The 21,047-nt window shown below is 43.4% G+C and overlaps 1 protein-coding gene across 7 annotated transcripts in view; it reads left to right on the top strand.

The window, feature by feature from the left end:
* Positions 1-21,047, top strand: part of BACH2 (BTB domain and CNC homolog 2) — a 183,098-nt gene that overhangs the window by 102,687 nt on the left and 59,364 nt on the right. For all 7 annotated transcript variants that reach the window (XM_038133695.1, XM_038133699.1, XM_038133694.1 and 4 more), the window contains one exon: positions 1,529-1,679. The gene's annotated coding sequence lies outside the window, so the exon portion shown is untranslated. The remainder of the gene's footprint in view (positions 1-1,528; positions 1,680-21,047) is intronic.

Genomic DNA, 21,047 nt, shown 5'->3' with positions numbered 1-21,047 from the left:
TGAGAAACCAGGATTTTTTACTGAAGAGTTAATTGTGCATGTTTTAAAAAAATTAGAGTAGTTTCTTAAAAAATCTAAATTGTAGGGATTTTTTTTCCTCTTCCTCACCTCCCCCTTTATCTAGCTTTAATTTGTGGTAATTCTGCAGACAGAGCCTTCGCAGTGATCCTGTGAAGACAGATACATGCCACTGCTTGTACTGCTGCTGTCCCCTTCTGTTCAAAAGAAAACCATCTTCCTTTCTACTCCCAGTTGCCAACTTCACTAAAGTAAATAGTAATTAGGCATTCCAATGTTTTTTCCAGGAAAACAGTCAAGTGTTGGGCACTGGCTACTTGAAAACCTCAACTTGAGAACCCCTGTAGCTTAAAGCTGATTACTTCTCCTTCCACAAGTATTTCCTTCTCAACCACTTCAGAGTGTGACCACTTCCTTGATAGATGGGGGACGCCTTTTCCAGAATCTGGGATTGGGATCATGCTCACTGTGGGATCTGGGCTGTGTGCTGATGCTGGGACTTGGCTGCTTTCGCGCCCCCTGCTCCAGCCCCCTGGCCCCAGCCGTGCTCTCACCAGCCTTCCCCATTCCAGAGTGCCTCCCCTCCAGGGACTGAGCCCTGAGCCCCTTGCACAGAGGTGACAGCACAGTGAAATTTCTGTGGGCAGATGAACATTTCATTCTCTCTCCTGTTTTCTTTTGACATGGACTGGCATGACAGATAGCTTTGCTTTAGGGTGGCTGCAGGATTATGACACACATTGCATCAACCCAGGGATACCAAATTGCACTGATGGTGCTTCTTCTCTGAAGCTCGCCAGAGTAAAGGAGAAACAAAGGAGTAAATGTTGTGTTTCTAACCTAAATTCCTTGATATAATCAATGCAAAGCTTTGACAAAAGCCAGTATTAATTATTATTTAAAGCCTACTAGATAAATTTGCTGGTTTTATTATAAGTCCTTTCTGGTAAGATGTGCAATTTCATAGAACCACAGGGTGATTTAGGTTGAGCTTTAAACCTTATCTGGTTCCAACCCATCTGCCATGAGCAGGGACAACTATCACTAGACCAGGTTGCTCAAAGCCCAATCCAGCCTTGGCCTAGAATACTTCCAGGGATGCAGGAGCATCCGCAAGGAGCATCCACTGGAGCAACCTGCTCCAGTGCCTCGCCACCATCACAGTAAAGAATTCCTTAGTATGTATGTAACAATGCACGTACCTGTGGTGTGATCTTGTAGAATAATCACAGAAATGTTAGTTTATCTGTTCAGTAATTCTTTTCAGGGGCCTCATACTATACAAATGAAAGTAAAACATGGTCTTTGTAGGAAGGTATCTACAGCTTAAAGCCTTTTTGAAGTGTGAAATGGACATAAAATAATTGTCATGTTTGGCATAAAGACCTTCTATATTAAAGAAAAAACATGTCCCAACGTGTTTTTTAGAATCAGAAGGAAAAAACAAAGAGATGTTTGTAAAGATTCAGTGCTTGATTTTCTTTAAATTCATGCCTTTATTTTATTTTAGGTTGCTCCAACTGAGTTGCCAGAACACTGCCCCACAGAACTTTGGAGGGTCACTTCTTAATGGATTGCTGCAGCCTCTTAATTTCTCCATTGATCCTGTTCCCTGCATCGTGAGAACATTTTAGCCAGCACAGAACCTAGAAAAGTTACATGTAAGTCATGATTCCAATTCCTTTCTATTTAAAGAAAAAATGAAAGAAAAAAGGAAAAAAAAAGACCTTGGGAAGGCAAGGTAGAGGCAGTAAATATCACACTTTAGAAAAACACTGTAAAAGCTGTAATTCAACTGCAAACATTAGGTGGTGAATAAATTGTTATTGAAGTAGTTACTTGCTTTTTTAACCTAAATAGTGATTGTCATTTTGACGGCTTTTTAAAGTGTTCTGCTACTACGGTAAACCATAGCGAGAAGTGCTTAAAATAGCTCTGTTCGCCCCATTGCTCTAACTGCGCTTTGTTTTTCTCTGCAACGGCTGTGTGTGTGTACACTTACCTTGGTGTACTCTGCCAAAGCTGCATGTGCTCCACGTGACTTTGGAGGCCGTCATCGGCCCAATAGGACTGCAGGCACCCTTCTGTTTCTCCCTTGATAAAATCCATATGCTTCTCCTTTCGGGTTCCTGGAGTATTTCCTTTGGAGGAGCCCTGGTGGTGCTTCATCCTTCAGCCTGCTGCTCCAAAAGGCTCTGTAAGCATCAGAAGTATCTTCATTGCTACCTCCAGCTCCTTCCAGGTGGAATCAGTGCTCCACCTGACTGTAGGAGGTTAAAGAAAGTTGTGCATAGATCTACTAGGGACATATTGAGGGGACTGCAGATTCCTTCCTAACTTCTCAGCTGGAGTAGTAGTCCTTTGTGCTTGTTGTGCTTTGGTATTTCACCCAAGATGGGGAGCAGCCTATGATCCTGCGCAGGTATTTCATCCCTGATCCCACAATGACTGAGTCTTCCTCTGAAATATTCCATAGCACAGCCTGGCGTAGAATCAGTGGGGAGAAACTGATTGACCCTTTGCAGTTTGTCAGCAGTTCTAACCCTAATTCTGGTTTCTGAGCTAGAAGAAGCTCCTGGACCACTACAAGGATGGCATGGATGTTGTGGTCTGTGCTCTATGGAGGATGGGGCACCCCAGAGCTGACAAGTTTGGGAAGAGGCTTGAGCGCAACTTAATTTCATTAATTTTTGAAACAAAACCAAACCTCTTTGTGGTTAAGAGGTTTTTATCTTTGGGATGGTGTTGTAGAGCAGCTTGACAAAAGGAGGTAATACAAAATTGTGGTTCACAGTGTGGCAGTGTGCGTGTTACCACCCTTGTTTGTTCACTGCAGTAACAAATGCATATGATGCAGTTTAGTCAGAACAGGTCAGTGAAGCAGACCACTCCTTACTGGTCGGTTTTTCTTGAATGCTTACTAATACCATCTTTAATATTTGGAACTGATCTGTATGTAATACTACTTCTAAAAAAAATATGAATGTTTTGGAACCAAAGTATTTACATTAGAAATACACCTTTATTTGAAGTGCTTTATTTGCTTATGTGACACTAAAAGATTTACTAAAAAAAGAGAAGTCTGCTGCAAAAGGAGGATTGTGTTCTTCATTGCATATGGAAATTCAGTTTTTAAAAAGAGGATTTTTTTTTTCTGGTGTGATGAGTATCAGCAAAAACAATGGTGAAGTTGTAGGCAGTGGAGAAAGTCTGGATACTAATAGAATTCACTGTCAGAGGCCTTACAAGGTGTGAGTTTGATTTCGTTTTCCAAAAAAGGGAGAGTTGCCATTTCCTTGAGGGTCTGGCATTCTCTGGTGCGGTTATTAATCAAATCCCCCTTAGCAGGAATCGTCTGACTACAGGAAAATCTTGGATCTAACTTGAAATTTGTTTTTAGTGCTTGTCTTAAGGGGAGAAGACTTGAAAATATGAGTTGTAACAGCTAGGCAGGCAGAAAAAGCTTGTTTTTCATTAGTCCTACTTAGCACAATTCCCATGAGGTTTGGAAGCCTTATTCACAAATTTTTGCAGGCTTTTCTCATGATGTTTGAAAAGCTTATCATTAGGCATCTTGCAAATTCACTATTTAAAACACTTCCAGAGGAACTAACTTCAAAAATATCATCCTTGTTGGGGAACTTGAAAAAGCAGACAGAAATGGGAAAGAAAAAACCTCTCTCGTTCCAGTAAGTGCATGGGAAGGTTAGTCTTGCTTTTTGTTGTGCTACAAATAATCAGAAATCTCCTTTTCAAGGAATAAAATCGGGTCTGAGGACCAAATGAACTTGAAAACCAGTATGAGGATATAGGAGTTGTCATCAAATATGTGCTTTTCCTTTTTTTTTTTCCTTCTTCTTTCTCTTTTAACTGTGGTTATGTGCTTGAGCTGTGCATCATTTTTAAAACATGGTGTGTACTCCAGCTCCTAGAAAGCCAATGCATCACCTCACAGCCCGTTGGCTGGCGTTGCACCCGTCATATGTGCAGATCCACGCCGGCACAGGTAGACATGAGGGCAAGCTGCCCGTTGCTTATTTGATTTCTCTGTTTCCCATTGTCTGGCTGTTTTTGATGGCAGACTCTGCTAGTAACCATTACCTCATTATAGCAATTTCCATAGAAAGAAGCGGGCTTTCACTTGTTAATTAGCCCTGCTGGAAAGAGCAGTTGCACGAGGTTGACCCAGCTGCAACAACTGCATTCTTGTTGTTTTTCCCAGGGTGCAGTGGGATAAAGAAGTATGCCTTTCCCCGCCCTTCCATTTATTATTTTGTTTCTGTAATACTACTAGGATGCTGATGGATAAAATCTCCATAAAAATAGTACTTACTGATGTGTGAGTTCAAAGGAGAATGTCCCTTGCCTGTTCTGACAGAGCACATTGCAAAACCCTGTTATGGTGCGTGTGCCAAGATAGTAAAGAAAAACCCATTTCACCACGTTCTCTGGGAATCAATCCTGGGTAGGTTTGACTGAGTGTATTGTAATGTGGGAGTAGAGCAGTCAGGGAGAAGCTGTGCTCTCTGCTGAGAGGCTCTCTCCATTTGTTATCCCAAACGGTCACAGATGACAGAGAATGTACAGAGCTGTGTCTTGGAGCAGCTGTTGGGGCAGGGCTGTTGGCATCCAAGCAGAGACAGGTGACTCTTCCTAGCAGTGTCCATACTCTGCTCACATTTCTCATTTTGCTTTAGCCCTGTGTGTTTTCCTTTAAAAGCAGCAAAAATAACATTCCAATCAATGTCCTTCTGCATCTCATAAAAAGACCAGATTGGTACTGCTTATCCAATGTTGTGAATTCAGCAAGGGCCTATAAGTGGTTTAAACAGGATAATAAAATAAGGCAACCCAAAACTCAGAAAGTTCTGTCCAGAAAATTCATATTTGCTAGGTATGACTTCTTCAGAGTATTTTAAAAAAATTTTTAAAGATTTCTTGAAATCTATGCTACACCCATCTCTAGGCAGATGTAAATAATGTAAGATTTTAAATATGCAGATATTGGTGGTTAAATGTCTGTCACCCGCCTACCACCACAGCCTGGGAAAATGTAACTTTTTTAAAATCTGCACTTAAAGGTCAGATAACTTGACAGAATTCAGAAGAAAAGCAGATTTCTGAAGGCAAAGTTGTATCACTTTGTACATTGACTTACCAAACACTCCTAACCATCAGTAGCAAACCCTCTTCTCAAGTGCCAAGACCATACCTGAGTATTGACAAGTTTATCTTACTGGATAAGAGATGTGGCCAAGTCTAGGTTTCCTGATTTTTCTGGTATGTTTTCCTGTTGGAATGCTGTTTTCATAGGGGCAAAGGCACTTTCTTACCCATTTTATGGTACTGGCATATCAGGAGTCTGTACCTCATGCCACCAGTGTGCGGAGTGTCTCCTGCCTCGGGGCCCTTCACAACGTCCCATGGTATCCTGTCCATTGACCATTGCTAGCAGCTCTGTGTCAGTCCCTCAATGTGATCAGGTGCTTCTCAGCACTGTCAGTGCCTCCATACCTCAGCCTGATGGCCAGGGACAGCTTTTGATACAAACACAGCTGTTGGCTAAACATCACTTTATTTATATGCGCAGATGTGTCAGTATATATAAAAATGAAACATATATTTATAAAAATTTTAATGTATATATAAAATATATTATTTTTTAAAATAAAATATGTATCTGGACAAATATATGTCCTCAAAAGTGCTGGTGTGGCTTCAGGCAGGGCACCTGCGCGTGCACACATATGTGGGTGGTGAGCCGGTGTCCCTTCCTGGAGGTTTCTGCCCTAGACCCTGGTGTTGGAGGCATCCCCAATCAAGGCACACGCGGTGACCACGGGCTGTGTGGCCAGGAGGAGCACTCTGCTCGTGTTTGGCTGTTAACAGCAGCAGAGGACAGCGGAGTTTGTTGCAGTGTAGTGTGCCATCCGAATCCAAATTGCTCTGACAGCTCTCGCCTTGCTGCCATTGACCACAGGTTTGTTTGTTCGTCACCCCAGCGGTGCCATGGGCTGCGTGGGCGTGCAGCATCATTGATCTGTTTACTCGGCTTTCCCCGTGTAGCCGCCGTGTTGTGGCGAGGACTTTTATTTTTTGCTGTGGCAGGTGACAGCGCGGGTGTGTGTGTGTGTGTGTGTGTGTGTCAGCCCAAGGGACTGAGTCACAGCCCTCCCTCCACCCAGGGCCAGCGGCACTTCCCCTTTCCTGGTGGGGTGAGATGCCAGCCCATCTCCACAGGTCATCTTGCCGGTCTATACATTGCATTTTTTTGGTTTTTGACAGAAAAGCCTGAGAGACGGTGACAGCAAGACCAACTTTCTCTGTAACCCAAACCAGTGAAAAGTAAAATCCATCTCACCACATCAGTTTTGTTTTCACTGCTGGCTCAACCTCTCCTCTCCCTCTGGCAGAGCCCTGCACAGTCATTCAGTACCCGGCTTGGGGGTGGTGTGGTTGTTAGCTTAGTGGTGTATGACCCATTTATTTTCATAATACTTCGATACCTGCGCTTCTGTGGCGTTCAGCACACAGGTCCTGCGACCTAAATCCTCGGCAGAAAAGCGCACACCTGATTCCAGCAGCGTGTGTGGAGAGCAGCCGGCTCTGCCCTCGCCTTGTCAGGAGCTGCAGGAAGGTGGTGTGCTTTTGGGTCTAGCAGGCAATTGATGAGCGAGGGCAGGTAAAGGTACATTTTTCTGCAGCCAGCACTTTGTCTTCGATCATTTAGTTAAGTATTGATTGCTAGCTGGTGGGACATGTTTCCTGTTACGATGTACAAAGAGTTGAGACGTAAAAGCGTTGTATTGGATCGTTTTCTCGCTATAATAACCTGCACTTTCCGCGACAGCAAGATGATTAATGGCGTGAGATTGTTCACTCTCAACATCTCCTGACATGCCATCACCCTCGTGTTGGGTCTGGTCTTAAGACAGATCTTTTTTCCTTTATTTCTTTTTTACTCAGTTAGCTGAATTCATTTTCTGCGGGTTTTCAGATGATAATTAGGTTTATGCTTGTGTTACTTTCTGTAAATGGAAAGAATCAGGCATAGGACACACAGGAGAGTAAACTGGCATCACAGTAGACCTGAGAGTTTTAGGTATAAAATTAAAGAGTAATTTGCAAAATGACTTGAAGTAAAGTGGATTTAAACACAACGAAATCATCCTTGACAGCAATTTGTTTGAAGTTCTTCTACTGTTATGAGTGTAAAGGGATTTTTTTTTAATTGCCAGTTTCTGGGTAGAGTATTCAGCATAATTTCTCACAGGTAAGTGAAGCATTAACTCCTTGTACCTCAGTAGTTTGGGCAGTGGGGGAAGAAACTGAGAGTTAGGGGGAAGCACCTTCTCTACTTCATCATTTGAAAATCAGTCAGTGGTCAGCTAACTTAGGGAAGGACTTTACCAGGGACACTGGTACTGGGAAAAATGTATGAAAATCCTGCACAATCCTGGATGGTAGATAGGCACAGCATATGAAAAGTTGTCTTCAACGTTTCACAGAATATTCACAGAATATAATGGCACTCTAGATATAAACTGGAAAAAAAAGTAACAGCAACTAGCTAGTTTGCATTCCTTGTTCAGATGAGCCATGAGTTTTGGGGCTTTTACATTTATATTCTTTTGCTGTAGGTGTTGGAAGTGTGGGTGGCCACGAAAAAGCAGTGGTTACAATAAGATTTTCCGTTTATTGCCCTTTGTGTACGACTAAAAATAAGATTCAAATGCTTCAGCATTTGTGGAGCAAGCATAATATTTCTCTGAGCTCTGATGACTGGCTTGCCTGCAGCTTCAGCTCTGTCTGGTGGGTGAGTCCTAGGTTTTAATGCTTGTAAATGGGTCTGTGTTGGAAGGAGAGTCAGAGCTTACTTGTAGTGTGGTCTGGCTGTGTTAATTCATCAACTTCTTACTGGAAAAAAATAGAAGAAGTAGTTAGGCTTAGTACATAAGTTAAAGGTGGTGATGAAAGAATTTTGGAAGCAGAATTGTTCTGCTGTCTGGAAAAAGCAGCTTTGGAGAGATGAAAGATTTTTAAAGTCAAAACTTTCAAAACTTCAGTGGTGTACCTTGAATTGTTGATCCAGGACTTCATCTTCTGGCAAAGAAAAAGCGAAGCAGAAAAAAAGAAAAAGGAAATCTATATAAATCTGCTGAGCTTGAGAAACAAATTTTCAGGGTTGACTTTTGGCAGATAAAATCCTTTTGGTTTGCTTTTTAGGGTGACTGTTGAAATACACTATGTGATGCTTTTCCAGGAAGTTGCACTGGTTAGGAATCCACTAAACCAGTTGCGGTATCTTGAACTACTAAATGTCTTCTGACCACATTAATTGATATGTCAGCTCATGGCCAAGAGAAATATTAAAGAGAGATGTCAGTGTATGCAGGGAAATTCGTAGCTTCATGTGCTTTAGTGCTGGGACAGCTTTGGTGCTGTCCCAGCTTCACTCATTAAGTAGCTGTGGCATTTCCAGAGAATGAGTGTGCCTGTGCGTGTCGTGCGTCTCGGTCTGATGTCATTCTTGTGATGGATGAGAGGAGAGAGCATCTATCCAAGAGCTGCAGGACCCAAGGTAGAGGCTAAAAACTTGCTCTGTGCTGTGTGGCAGCTTAAGCATCGCTGCTTTCTTGTCACTTCTTGACCTTCCCAGCTTTGCCAGGCTTTGCAGGGTAGCAGAGGTGTTGGTCTTGAGAATTGGGCTTTATAAGACAATAGGTTTTCACTCTGACTAACAACACGTGGTGCGGAGGATGTGGGTGCTGGGGGCACTTAGAGGTACACGCGCTTGTTCCATGGGCTAGTCACACTGTCAATGGTGAGTCTTTCATTAGGCAATATGAAATCCCTTTAAATTAGCTTGGTGTAGTCCTCCCTCTCCTCCTAGGAGAGCTCAGTGCCTGTCATCGCTACCTTACTTTTGCCTTTTTGCTGGAATGCTCCTTTCTGCTTTTACATCTGTGCCTGCTCATTGGACCGACTCTTGCCTTGATACAAAGTACAAATGGCAAGAGAGCTGATGCAGTAATCAAGACTTCAAATATTTAAGATGGGAACCGGCAAAACTTCAGCAATTATTAGTTTCCCCCACAATGGTTGCAGCAGGGCATTACATTACCTCTGTTATAATCACCTGCATGTCTCAGTCCTGTAGGTGCCCAGATGCCGACAAGGGGCATAATCATTTGCTGTAATATTCTTCTGTGGAATTTTCCCTTTTTCAGTACAGTTGTAGAGGTGGTTTTTTTCTCCCCACCCACCCTTCTTTTTCTGCTGCTGTGCCTGCTGCAGGTAAGTTCAAACCTGATGGCTTTGAAGATAATGACAAGAGAGAGTGCGGCGTGTGCGTCATGTGGCAGCGGCACTCCTGCGCCGATTGCTGCTGCTGCTCTTTCCAGCGGGATGAGACATGCTGGACTCTTCCAGGGGTATCACCACACAGGCTATTTTTAGAGATGCACATTGGGTGCATTGTGCAACTATCAGTACCCACTGCTGTGCTCTTCATTTTTTCCCTTGTATGGTGATGAGGTTTTTAAGGTGTTTGCCTTTCTCTTGAAGAGGTAGAAGGATCTCTTTTTGATTTTTTTAACTACTTGTAGAGCTGCTCCAGGGAATCTGTGACGTTATCTTTTCTGTACACAGTTTGAAGGGAACAGTCCTACATGTGGCCACTAAATTAGGATTAGTGCAAGTGCAAGTGACACAAACAATGTGGTTGTGATTTTCAGCTAAAGAGCTCTAACAACCTTTTGGGTTGCAGAGCAGAACTGCTACCTTGGGAAACCCCCAGCTTGTTTTTGGCTTTTTTTTTTTTTTTTTTTTTTTTTTTAGCTTTACCACAGAAAACAAGCTGTAGTCAGGCATTTTTTCAGTTGTCATAAACTCTTTCTGTGGCTCTCATCCTCTGGAGTCTTTTGAACAGCCACCTCATGCTGTACTGTGAGACGGTGACGGCAGCAGATGCTTTGGATGTGGTGCAGCCTCACAGTGGGAGCAGAGCTGGACACAGAAGTTGGCTGGTGGCTTCTGTCCATCGCTGCTGGAGGAGCAGGGCTGGCCAGTCACAGGCTCCTTATCGCAGTGCTCAAATAATGCAAAAACATTAGCAATGGAGATTTGCTGTAATGGTGTATTTTAAGTGCGTCTGCTCTGCCAGCTTCACTTTTAATGCACTCGGTTAAGGAATGCTTTGGAGGTTGCTGCTAATGGATGGATCTCTGAGAAAATTGGAATTTTGAAATAAGATTGACACTTTGGAGTGAGAAATATAAATCTAATGAGAGCATTTCAGCAGAGGTTTGTAATTAGGGATGAATGGAGGGAATTTGTACGCACAGTCTGCAGAAGGGCACAATGGAAGGTGAAATTGCACCCTCTGTGCTGAATGAGGGATGAAAGCCAATGTATCAGTGTCATGGCATGACAGTGTAGAGTATAAATGATACTGTCACTGAGTGCTGCAGAAGGTATCAAGGGAATTCCACTCCAGTAAATTACATTACTTAGACAGACCTGAAGGCATTGTGTCTGAATGATTGGAGGGAAAAAAGGTTGTCAGCACAAAGCAGAAGATATTATAGAACAACTGGCTGCAGGCTTGGAAAGCTGTTTTTTTCTGATGTTTACCATGCAAAGCTTTTCAGATGCTATTTAAATTTTGGTTTTGGTTGAATTACAAATGTATTGATGAAGCAAAAGTATTTTTTGAGGTGGTGCTTGGCATGGACACCAGCCTGCAGCAAAAGGCGTGAGCATGCACAGCTCCAGTTTTTTCATTAGGAACTGGGACTTCTTCAGACTTGAGAAAAATCTAGTCATGTGTTCCCAGCTCAAGCAGTGTTTTTTAATGCATTGCTTCATTTCACTGAGGACTTCCTTTTTGGCCTGGATTTTGCTTGTGGGGTAATTCTAGCAGAGATTTGTAGAGAGAGATGGGTTGTTACTGTTCGCATTAGCAATGAGGGGCTGGACTGTGGTGAGGAGCAGCAGATCATGGGACACAAACTTTAAAGTCTCCTTTACAGGCATGATGAGGTCCATGATGTGGGCAGGTAGGAGCGTGATGTCCTCGTGACAATGCAGCAAAAATCCAGACTTACCCTTTCAGTATGTATGCACTAATGTAACACAGTGTGTCCTCACACTGTTCTGCTTTTTGCCCACCAAACCCCACTGCTAATGCCAGTCCCAGCCACAGGAATGGTGTTGAGTAGATTAGTTATTTCTCACAATTTTATTCTCTGTAATGACCTACTACATCCACCCGCACAGGGACAGCACCTTAGAGATGGCTTTAACTGCTTCTCTGTCTCTGACCTCACACACAGAAAACACCTACAAGCTCCTGTAATTTCCTGGTTTGCTCATGGGTGAGACAGCACAGCTCCCACAGTTCTCCCAAACTGCTGCTTGATGATAAAACATCTGTTCCCCGAAGATACTGCATTTCATCCTGCGGTACATAATAAGCTCTGCTTATCTTGGAGCTTCTTGAAAAACTTCAGCAGTCTTTGTCCTTCTTAAAAATGTACTTTCCCACTTGTCTACTCATAAAAAACAACACTGAAAGTACATGCTATAAGTAATGATAATGGAGTGGGCTCCATTCCTCCTTTCCAAAACTTGATTTTTGGAAAAGCCCACACAAGGCAGGAAGATGGACATGCAGCAAAGTTTTAGCAGTCCATAGAACAGGCTTCTCCACATGGGAACGGTGATTCAAATTGTGGGAGCATTAACCAGGAAATATGGTCAAACTGAAGGGTGCTGACTCTAGGAAGTTAGCAGTTCAAATGCTCCCATGGAAAGGCTTCAGCCCCTACAGCCTGTAGCTGGAAACCAAAACATCAAACCCACAGGCTATGTGGAAAAGCAGTCAGTATCTGTGGAAAAGAAGTTGCCCTGTGTGGGATGGGATTCAGTAGCAGAACAATTTACTCTACTGATGGGTCCTGATCATAGCCAGAGGTGAGTGGGAAGAAGCAAAATGAAATTTCTATCTATACCTCCCTCATTAGAACTGGGTTGGAGTAGTCCAGGGTGTAGGACTCTGACTGTCTGGATAAAAAAGGGATTTCAGATATTAGAGATGTAGAGTTTGTCCTTAGATCATCACTGTCATGGGAAACTACTGTGCCTGCTTGAGCCCCTGTTCGTAGTAGGATTAAAAATCTGCTGTCACTCACTTCTCCTGTGGTATTTTGTGTCAAAAGCTGGCATTTTGACACATCTGGTTTTTTGCAGGTTGGGAGAGCAAATGCTTTTCTTCTATTTAGTGTTATTTCTCTGGTCATGATCAAGCTGTGTTTTCAAAATGTGGTTCTCTGTAGTCATACATTAATCTACAGAAAGTCTATTAGTTCTCACAGCCCTAGCTACTCATATGAGGCCATTTTGCTCTTCCCATGCTTGATCCTGTAGCATGAATGCCTATAACCAGCACCTGTGAAGTCACCAGGGCCACTCAGGGGAGTGATAGGTGCAAAACTGGGATTTAAATGCTGCAAAGTTGTGTGATTGCAAGAGTGTGCTGAAGCAGGAGAAGGAATGACCAAACTATGCCTCTAGGGAAGACTGGGAGACCAACCAGTATTGCTTTAACTGAGAGAGATACTGAGCCTGCTCAGTCAGATCAGTATCCCCTGGCAAATGTATTTTGTTGTGTAAATGGCTCCCTGTGGTCCCAGAACACTATCACTATCTCTTCTTATCTGGTACAGTGGATTTCTAAATAATCACTCTTGATGCAGGAAAGCTGTGGTTTAGTAAGTGTAGCTTGCTAACGAGTCAGTGGTTTAATCTTAATTCTCACTCCTCGTGCTTTTGATAACACAGGGCTATAAAGTTTGCCGTTGTAGAATCTTCTCTATAAATTCTGATTTGCTTGCCAAAAAATCAGCCTATTATTTTCAATTCCCTTCTTATCATTAGTGTTATTAAACTGACGATTGATGTGTAAAAACTGCCATTTGCATGAAGTTCACAAAACTGCAATAAAAGACACTTTTGTTCTGACTTGGTAAGGAAGGAGGAAAAAAAAGCAGCTAAATAATGCTAGTTCTAACAGCAGAGATGTTCATATAAAGACATGTTCTGAACAATAAGATCGTTTATCCATGTATGACATAAATACATCGGAATTTAAATTATGAGAGATCTTGTGAAATGCAGCAAAACGCACACCACTGGCATTGTGAAGTTTCCCTTCTCTAAAGCCCTGTTCTCAGGGAAAAGCAGCTTTACTTTTGCTTTGAAAATCCATTATCATAAGCCTTTTTTAAAAAAACGTTTGTCGTAGTGCAATATTAAAGCAATTTTATACCCTAAGAGCAGCTCTTTCGTAAGGTAAAATGCAATCCCATGTGTGTATGTAATTGCGGTTTATAATACTTCTCACAGCCCTAATTTTCCCAAAATTAAGAAAACCACTAACCTTTTTAGGCTTCCCTTTTCCTAATTGTTTTTTGTTCTCCCTGTCTTTCTTCCACAAAATATTCTTTTTTTAAAATTCCTGCTCAGGAGGAAAAAAAAAAAAAAGACACAGAACACTCTCTGGATTCATCGCAAAACACTGCTTGAAGGAAGCATTTTAAGAGTTTAGGTTAAAAAGTTTCTGCTTCTTTCAAACTACATGGGTGACACTGCTATTTTGGGAGACCACACCATCTGCTTGTTAACCAAAAAGCAGGGAAGATATTCCTAGTTCTAGTATAGGTTTTTGGGTTGATTCCACATAAAATTCCCAACTGATCTCCGCTTGTGTTTGCCCCCTCTATAAGCTAAGGAGAACAAGGCCACTCATCTCTTCCGCCGTCACAGCTCCCAAGGTGAAGATGCTCAGCTTGTGGTCCTGAGTAAGACATGGTTGTTCACAACAGGAACACTCCATTGAGATCTGTGAGGTCCCTAATTCTTCCCTGCAGGTGTTCATGTCACAAAAGCTGTGACAAGGAGTAAAAGAGCAATATAGTGCTCAGTCCCTGAGGTGCCACAGGTGACTGCAACCTGTGGATGAAGGGGAATGTGTTCAGGGGAGGCTTGGTTGGGTTCCGTTGGAGGAGCTGAGTTTTTGTTTGTGTTTGAGTAGGAAAGGGGGAGGTCACATTTCCTGGGGTTTGCTTGCTTTTTGCGGGGGGAAAAAGGCAGAAGGACAAGGTTTCCTGGCCCACTGATCAGCCATCTGCCAAGTAGTGCAGGTGGAAAAAGTGCAGGAACTCGAGAGGACAGTAAGATTGTCCTTCCCTAGGTGGAGAGGAATGGCAGAACTTGTAGTGCAGATGGATTCAAGGAAAATGTTGACATGAGTAGGAGCAAGGAGTCTATGTATTTTGTCTTGTGAGTTTGTGGAAAATAGCAAAGCGGAATATGAAAATGTGAGATGTTACTGTGGTCCTCCATAGTTGATGAAGACATTTGTCTGAGATGGGAGAGATTTAAGTCTATATTATATTGCTGGAGTATCTGCAAATACATATGTATCATCATTACAATATCTTCCTGACTGGCAAAATGTTTCATCCAATCTCTGTTGACAGAAAAGATTGCCTACTGATAATTGCTTTGCTTAAGTGTCTGATAATATGCCAGAAATGAGAGCATTCTCTGTTAGGTCATCTTTAATTATGCATGTACCACCTGTCAGCTTTAAATCTGGAGAAGATTAGTTTTCTCATTGGATTTAGAGTAGGGTAGAGAGCCTTCAACAAGAGGACTAGGCTGTTGCAAACAGTGTCTATGGGGGAGTTTCACAGGCAGTCTCCTCATCATCCCTAGTCATGGATACCGCTGTTGGCACATGCGGAAATATTTGAAATATTGCCTAAGCTTGCTGCCGTAGTGATGGGTTTCGCAGGAAGAGGATTTCAGACCATCTGTTGCGTTTTTGAGTTTTCATCTTTCCCCATACCAAAGGGAGGGGGAGTGCTGAGGTGGGGGAGGACACGTGGCAAGTCGTGGCTCCTTTGGAAGTGCTGGGGGGAAATCCCCCCTGAAAGCCATGTGAGGGAGTTATTCACTTGCCACTGGTGAAAGCACATAATAAAACTGGTCAGGCCAGTACAGACATCCTACGTTAATAGGAAATTAAGGGCTCAAAAGATGGAAAAATTACGAGGATGGGTGCTTTGCAGAAAATCCTAACAGGGAGAGATGGTAAAGATCTCTGAGGATATTAAATTAACAAGGTTGCCATTACCAAGCCTACTGAAGATATTAAAAATTTTATTGGAGAATAAATTTATCTTTGTTCAGAGTGGGGAGGCAGTAATTGTTTGGGAATAGTTGAAGGGATTTTCAGTTCATGGGAGAGTACTAGCTGTTTATTTGGTACAGTAATAGATTTTAGGAATCTCCTTGGTTTTCTGGTCTCCTTTACTCCAAGGCTAGTGTGGTTGATTGTTCTCTGAAATGCTTCTTTTGCACCAGAAAAGAGAAAAGGTCTTTGTTAAGCTTCTCACCAGCTTTCAGCAAAAGAGAGCATCACTTGAACTGTCAAACATTGCTCCTGCTGCTCCTTGCCTATGTATCTGAGTGGCCAGTGCTTCCCCGTCTCTGCAATTTTGGTTTTTCAGCTTCTGTCATCACTGCCTCAGCCGCCTGGAAAGAATTCCTCAGTTACACTGGTTAGCTGACACTGATCGTTTTTCCTGGTAATACCTTCAGCCAGAGCTATTTCTGAAAATCTGGGATTTGGAACAGTAGGTCAATTTGTAAAACAACGAGCGAAGAGGGACAGATGGCTGTGGATACGAGAGCATGTTTCTGTTCATCTCCATTTGGCTTTTGCTGATGCTTCGTTGTTGTGCGAGCATTTGAGGCTGTCGCTTTGCATTGGTTAAGTGGTTGCTGCTCCTTTGCTTGAAAGACTGGCCTGTGGCACTTGTCATGTCCCACACGCTGCTCCAGTGGGGCTCCAGGGCAGGCTGCCTCTGCAGAAGCTTGCAGTGCCTTTGCACCCAAGGACATGGAAAGGGTTTGCAAGATGAGTGGATTTTCTGCTCAGAAATCTGGCTGTGTTTCTCTTGACCTTTTCTCCCAGGAGCTGCACTGGGCAAGGCTTTCCTGATGATTCCTTTGCTCAGGGTAAGGTTGCTGGACTCACCTTTCTTTGTTATTCCTGTGTAAATGATTACATCATCTCTGCGCTATGTTGTGCTGCTGGGTTTTGCTCTGTTCTTAGGCAGATTCTGATTGATTCAGACTCATTTGCTTCTGTCTCTCTGAGTAGTGGTGCCACTAGCATCACCTCAATGTAGCTGAATTTTACAGACCTGAAATGGAAAAGCGTGGGGATGTGCCACAACCCTTCTTTCCTTGTTTGTGATTCATTCAGCCCTTCTTTCCACCCTCCTATTTCATGCTAGAGGGCTCTCCAATCTTGCAGTGGTCACTGGAACACATCTCTTTTGTACAGGCTCCTTCATTAAATACAAGGGTGTATGCATCCCATTTTCCTGGTGCTACTGCTGAGCTGTGCAGCACCACTGGGCACTGCAGGAGATGTCCTGTTCACTGGTCTGAGGAATAGCCATACTTAACTGAGTGTAGTACTTTGCTTCTGTCTCTGGAAAAAGGGACAACTGGATGAGATTTATAAATACCCTTAAGAATTGAAATCCTTACTTCAAACCCTCTGAGCTCTTTTAGCTTGAGAGGTATGGCTTACATAGTCCTCAGACTATGGCTCGTCCTGGGGTCTCTTCCATGTCCTATATTTTACAAATGATTGCTTAAACTACCTAGAGCAGCTTTTCTAGAAAACCTTCCTATTCTCCATCTCAGGATGTCCCATCTAATGACTACCTCACTCTTTTCTCTCCTGGACTCTTCATTGGAGCTTGTCCACTGCCTTAGTCACAGGAGGGGCTTTGGCTATCTTCTCCCTTTCTCACAGGGACACTTATTTAACAGTTCTCATGTAACCTTTGGTGTGTTGCTGGTTTTAGGCTTCACATGTTTTCTCTCCCTTTTCACTCTTTTAGGAACACTACAATAAAACTCTTCACATGTCAGATTTAGTATCTGTTATAGCAGAGACTTCCTACAGGATTCATACTTTTTCTTGCTTGATAGTGAAGCTGGTGAAATTCAGAGTGATGTGTTTACACTGAGCTATCTGACTGTATACACTGCTAATTTTAAGAGGAAGGGGAGCCCTTCTTGGGATAATTAGTTTTGCCATGTTTATAGACACGAGCATGTTTTTCTTGACTCTGAGGTGGCTGCTGACAGCTGGTATTACAAGAGTTCATTGGGAGTCTCATGGTCCATGTGTCCTTATGTATACACAGCACAGACAAGATGAAGCCAGGGAGAGATAATGAAGGCAGTGATGCTAAACCCTCTAGCAGTGCCCAGTAGTGAAGCATTTGAACAGCCAATGTGAGCCAAATTCCAACTCCTGTCTAGGCTGTAATGATCAGGAAAATCACCTCTTCCCTTAATAGATTTTACCAATCTGGTTGAGCAGCCAAGTCAGGGGAATCATTTCTTCTTACTGCCCTGGCAGTGGCAGCACAAGCTCCTAAATCAGGGGGTTTGCCTGTGACCCACCAGCACATGAGGGTGCTGCATGTCCCCTCATGCCTTTCTGAGGTGTAGGGACAAGGCGGTGTGCGGGTCATCCAGGTGCCACCATCAGGTTTTGTGGTCTTTCCACCGCAAGCCAGTTGGCAACACGGTGCTGAAGATTGACGGTAAATACGCACAACCTTCTCAAAAAGTTCAAGTGGGCAATCAGAGCACAGCAAGTGGCTGCTTTTACACTTTGGTTACAGAGTGATTCTGGAGGGATTTCAAGGAAACCTCTTTGTAGCAGGAAGCTACTGCTCTAGGCAGCTCATTCGATGAAGGAGCTGCGCCTTCTGCACCTGGTGCCTCCTTCTCTGGGCTGCTTAATAAACACATGAGTGCGGCCATTATCAGCCAAGCTCCGTTTCTTTTGCCTGTGCTAATGTGCTGGTATTTTATGTCACATCAAGTGAGGAGGGAAAGTGCTGATATGAAGCCATTCCTCCTGTTCCTTAAATAGGATTGATGACCACAGCTTAACAGCATTCCAAGAAAAAGACGTTTGATTGAAAGTGGCCAGAGCTTCCCCTGAGATGCTGAATAAGGATGTTCATCCTGGTAATAACTTACCTTTGCCATTTTCAGAGCAGGCATCCCTATTGCAAATCCTGCAGTAGCTTGCTGCACTTAAATGTGCACACACATGTCTAAAGGTACCTCTTTGATTTTCCTCCTCTGCCTCCCCCCTCCTCCCACAGGCCCAAGGGAGCCCCATTGGCTCATCGACAGCTCCATCTCGAGGTGGTTCCTCCAGCAGCACTGCTTGTTGCCCTTTGGTGCCCCTTTAGCCAACCGGGGGGGCGGGGGGTCTGCTCTGCTGTGCAGGAGCATCAGTGAGCTTTCTGCACACAGTGAGCTGGAATTCCCTCTGGGCCCCTGCAATGAAAATTGCAAAAAAACTGTGCTGAGCAGGGGAGGGCATTGTGCTTTTATGTGCCATGGCTTGCCAGTTTGAATCACATCTGTTGTGTTGCAGAGGGGAATGTTGCTTTGGTTGCAGTGGGCTACTGGAGTACTAGCAAGTCTCATTTGTAAGGGGTCCTGGGCTTAAGTCTCATCTCATCTGTCACCAAGAGAAGGAATCTACTCTGACAACTTCTGCAAATGCTGGTTTCACTTTTGTTTACTTGTTTCCCAGCCGTGTTCTTTGTTTCTGAAATGGTGTTTACATACTATAGGGTTGGTGTTTTTTATGCAAATCAATTAGCTTTAATTTCTTTCTCAACTACCTGATTTTTATCCCATTTCTTCACCGCCATCCTGTTATTAATTCACATGATTATGTGATGTGATAACCCTCCCTGGTTGGCAAAATGTTAGAGTAGCTGTTGGCAGCTTCTGGAAGGGTAATTAGCAAATAGGAATTACTCAAAGATGTGCATACTAGCCTAAATAGGCATTTTCCAGCTGTTTGCAAGTTCAGAGACTCAAATGCACTTTCTTGGGCTCTAACACAAGATTAATTACTTGCTACTACAAAAGAATATTTACAAAAATGTGCAGTGTGCAATCCATACTACTGTGTTTTGTTCCTTAAATTGGAAGTGGACATCTTTGTCAGAAAGAGCAGGATTTTTACAGTGCTTGGTAGTCCTTTTTCTGAGGAGCCGAGCCTTTTTGTTACAAAGGGGTGTCACACTCAGAATAGTGAGAGCCGCCTAAGAAAGTGCTGGGGCTCGGTAGCTGAGTCCTGGCGCCGCGGATTGTAGCTGCTCCTGCATGGGCACAGCCAGGTGCCAGTGCCTTTGTGCTGAGTGCCTGAGCCAGGAGCCCCAGCTCCCCAGCCATCCCGGTCTAGCCCAGGACATCCGCGTTTCCTTTCTTTCTATTGTGCAGGAATTGCTGTTCAGAGGCTTTCTTTCGTAAGCCATTTACACTGCTCTGCCTCGTTTTGCATGAAGAAGTCCTCGTAAATCAAACACAGCCACACAGCTGTGCTAAAGGTCTCCTTTTTATCCACGGGCAGCTACTGCCGGTCTGCTTTTTATTTCTCCTCATTCCTATTCTGTTGTTCCTTCAGGATCAGCCTGAGGGCAGTTGTATTTTTTGTTTGTTCCCTGCGGTAATAAGGTAGTTGATCCCTGATAGTGCAATGGAGAGAAGGGGCAGGTGGAGGGGAAGTGTATGGCTGGTGTATTTGGACTGCTTGACAGTTTTATTTTAAGCTCAGGGTCTTCTTGCCACATCCATAGCCTCTTCTGTTCTCTGCCTTTTTGCTTGACGTCTCTTCTGCCTAATTCTCTAATCAGCTGAATTATCATCTCTTGGCACCGTGTCCTCACCCACTCTCTAGCCTCTCACCAGTGATTACCTCTCCCCTCTCATCTCTTCTCCACTCTGACACTTCTCCCTGTTTGCTTCTCTGAGTGCCTGTGACTTTTCTCTCTCCTCACCTCCCAGCATCATCCCACCTCCCAGAGGGAGAACAGACAATTTCTGCAAATCTTCTTTCTCAGCATTGCCTTCATTCCCACTGCTCTTTCAAGCTCCTTGGCATTCGTTCCCCTCTCTGTTCTGGGCAGTGAAACATATCTCTCTCTCTGCTGCCTGCACCCTCTTTTCTGCTCCCTCCCAACAGCCTTACATACTCGATGTAGTATGCAATGCTTTATCTTCAGCTTCTTCCATTTCTTTTTACTCACTGAAAACACTGGACAATAGCCACTCTTTCTCACAATTCATTTCCCTATTCTTACTCCAGCCCCTCTGCCTCCCTGGAAGCAATGGAGCTAGGACTGCGCTCCTGCCCCCTTACTGCAGACCTTTGTCCCTGGAAACTTCTCCAGCCATCCCTCCTTTGCCTTTCCTTCTGAGCAGCTCTTGATCCATGAGCCCCTAGCCTCTTCAGCAGTCTCTGTCTCCAAGGTAACCCTGGTCCTTTCCCTCCTTTTTTCTTGAACCCTTCCACACATCCATAATAACACAATTCTTAGTGTCCTTGTGGATGTTGCTCCGGGCTCTTCCCCATCCTTTCAACTTTTCACCATTGCCTCTGGATTTTCCCATTTCAGAAGTTTTTTCATGTCTCTCTTCTATCATTACTAAAAACACTTGCACAAACATCTTTTTCAGGATTTTAATTTCACCTCTTTCTTGTGCTCTTTCTGGAAAAATTCTCACCATATGTAGCAGAGAATAATGCATGTGTGCACGTGTACTTCAGGTGAGAGATGTGTGGAATAATGGCTACAAATAATACTGAGACATCTAACTTGTAGAGTAAAAGGAGCATTTCTTCCTTCATATAGAGATGGATTGCTCTGTTGATAGGACTCTTAATTAAGAGACATGTCATTTTTTAATGTTTGAAAAGCTCGTGCCAGATTACATGAAACACACAAAGCTAATAATGCGTAATGCATATTTTTTAAAGATAGTAATTAAACATTGTACATATATGTGTGCATGTATATAGATACATGTATATATACATGTATATATGTGGGGATATA

Source organism: Motacilla alba, chromosome 3, assembly GCF_015832195.1.
Source record: "Motacilla alba alba isolate MOTALB_02 chromosome 3, Motacilla_alba_V1.0_pri, whole genome shotgun sequence".
NCBI lineage: Eukaryota > Metazoa > Chordata > Aves > Passeriformes > Motacillidae > Motacilla > Motacilla alba.
The sequence above is the reverse complement of the archived record's forward strand: the minus strand, read 5'-3'. Positions and strand labels throughout refer to the sequence as shown.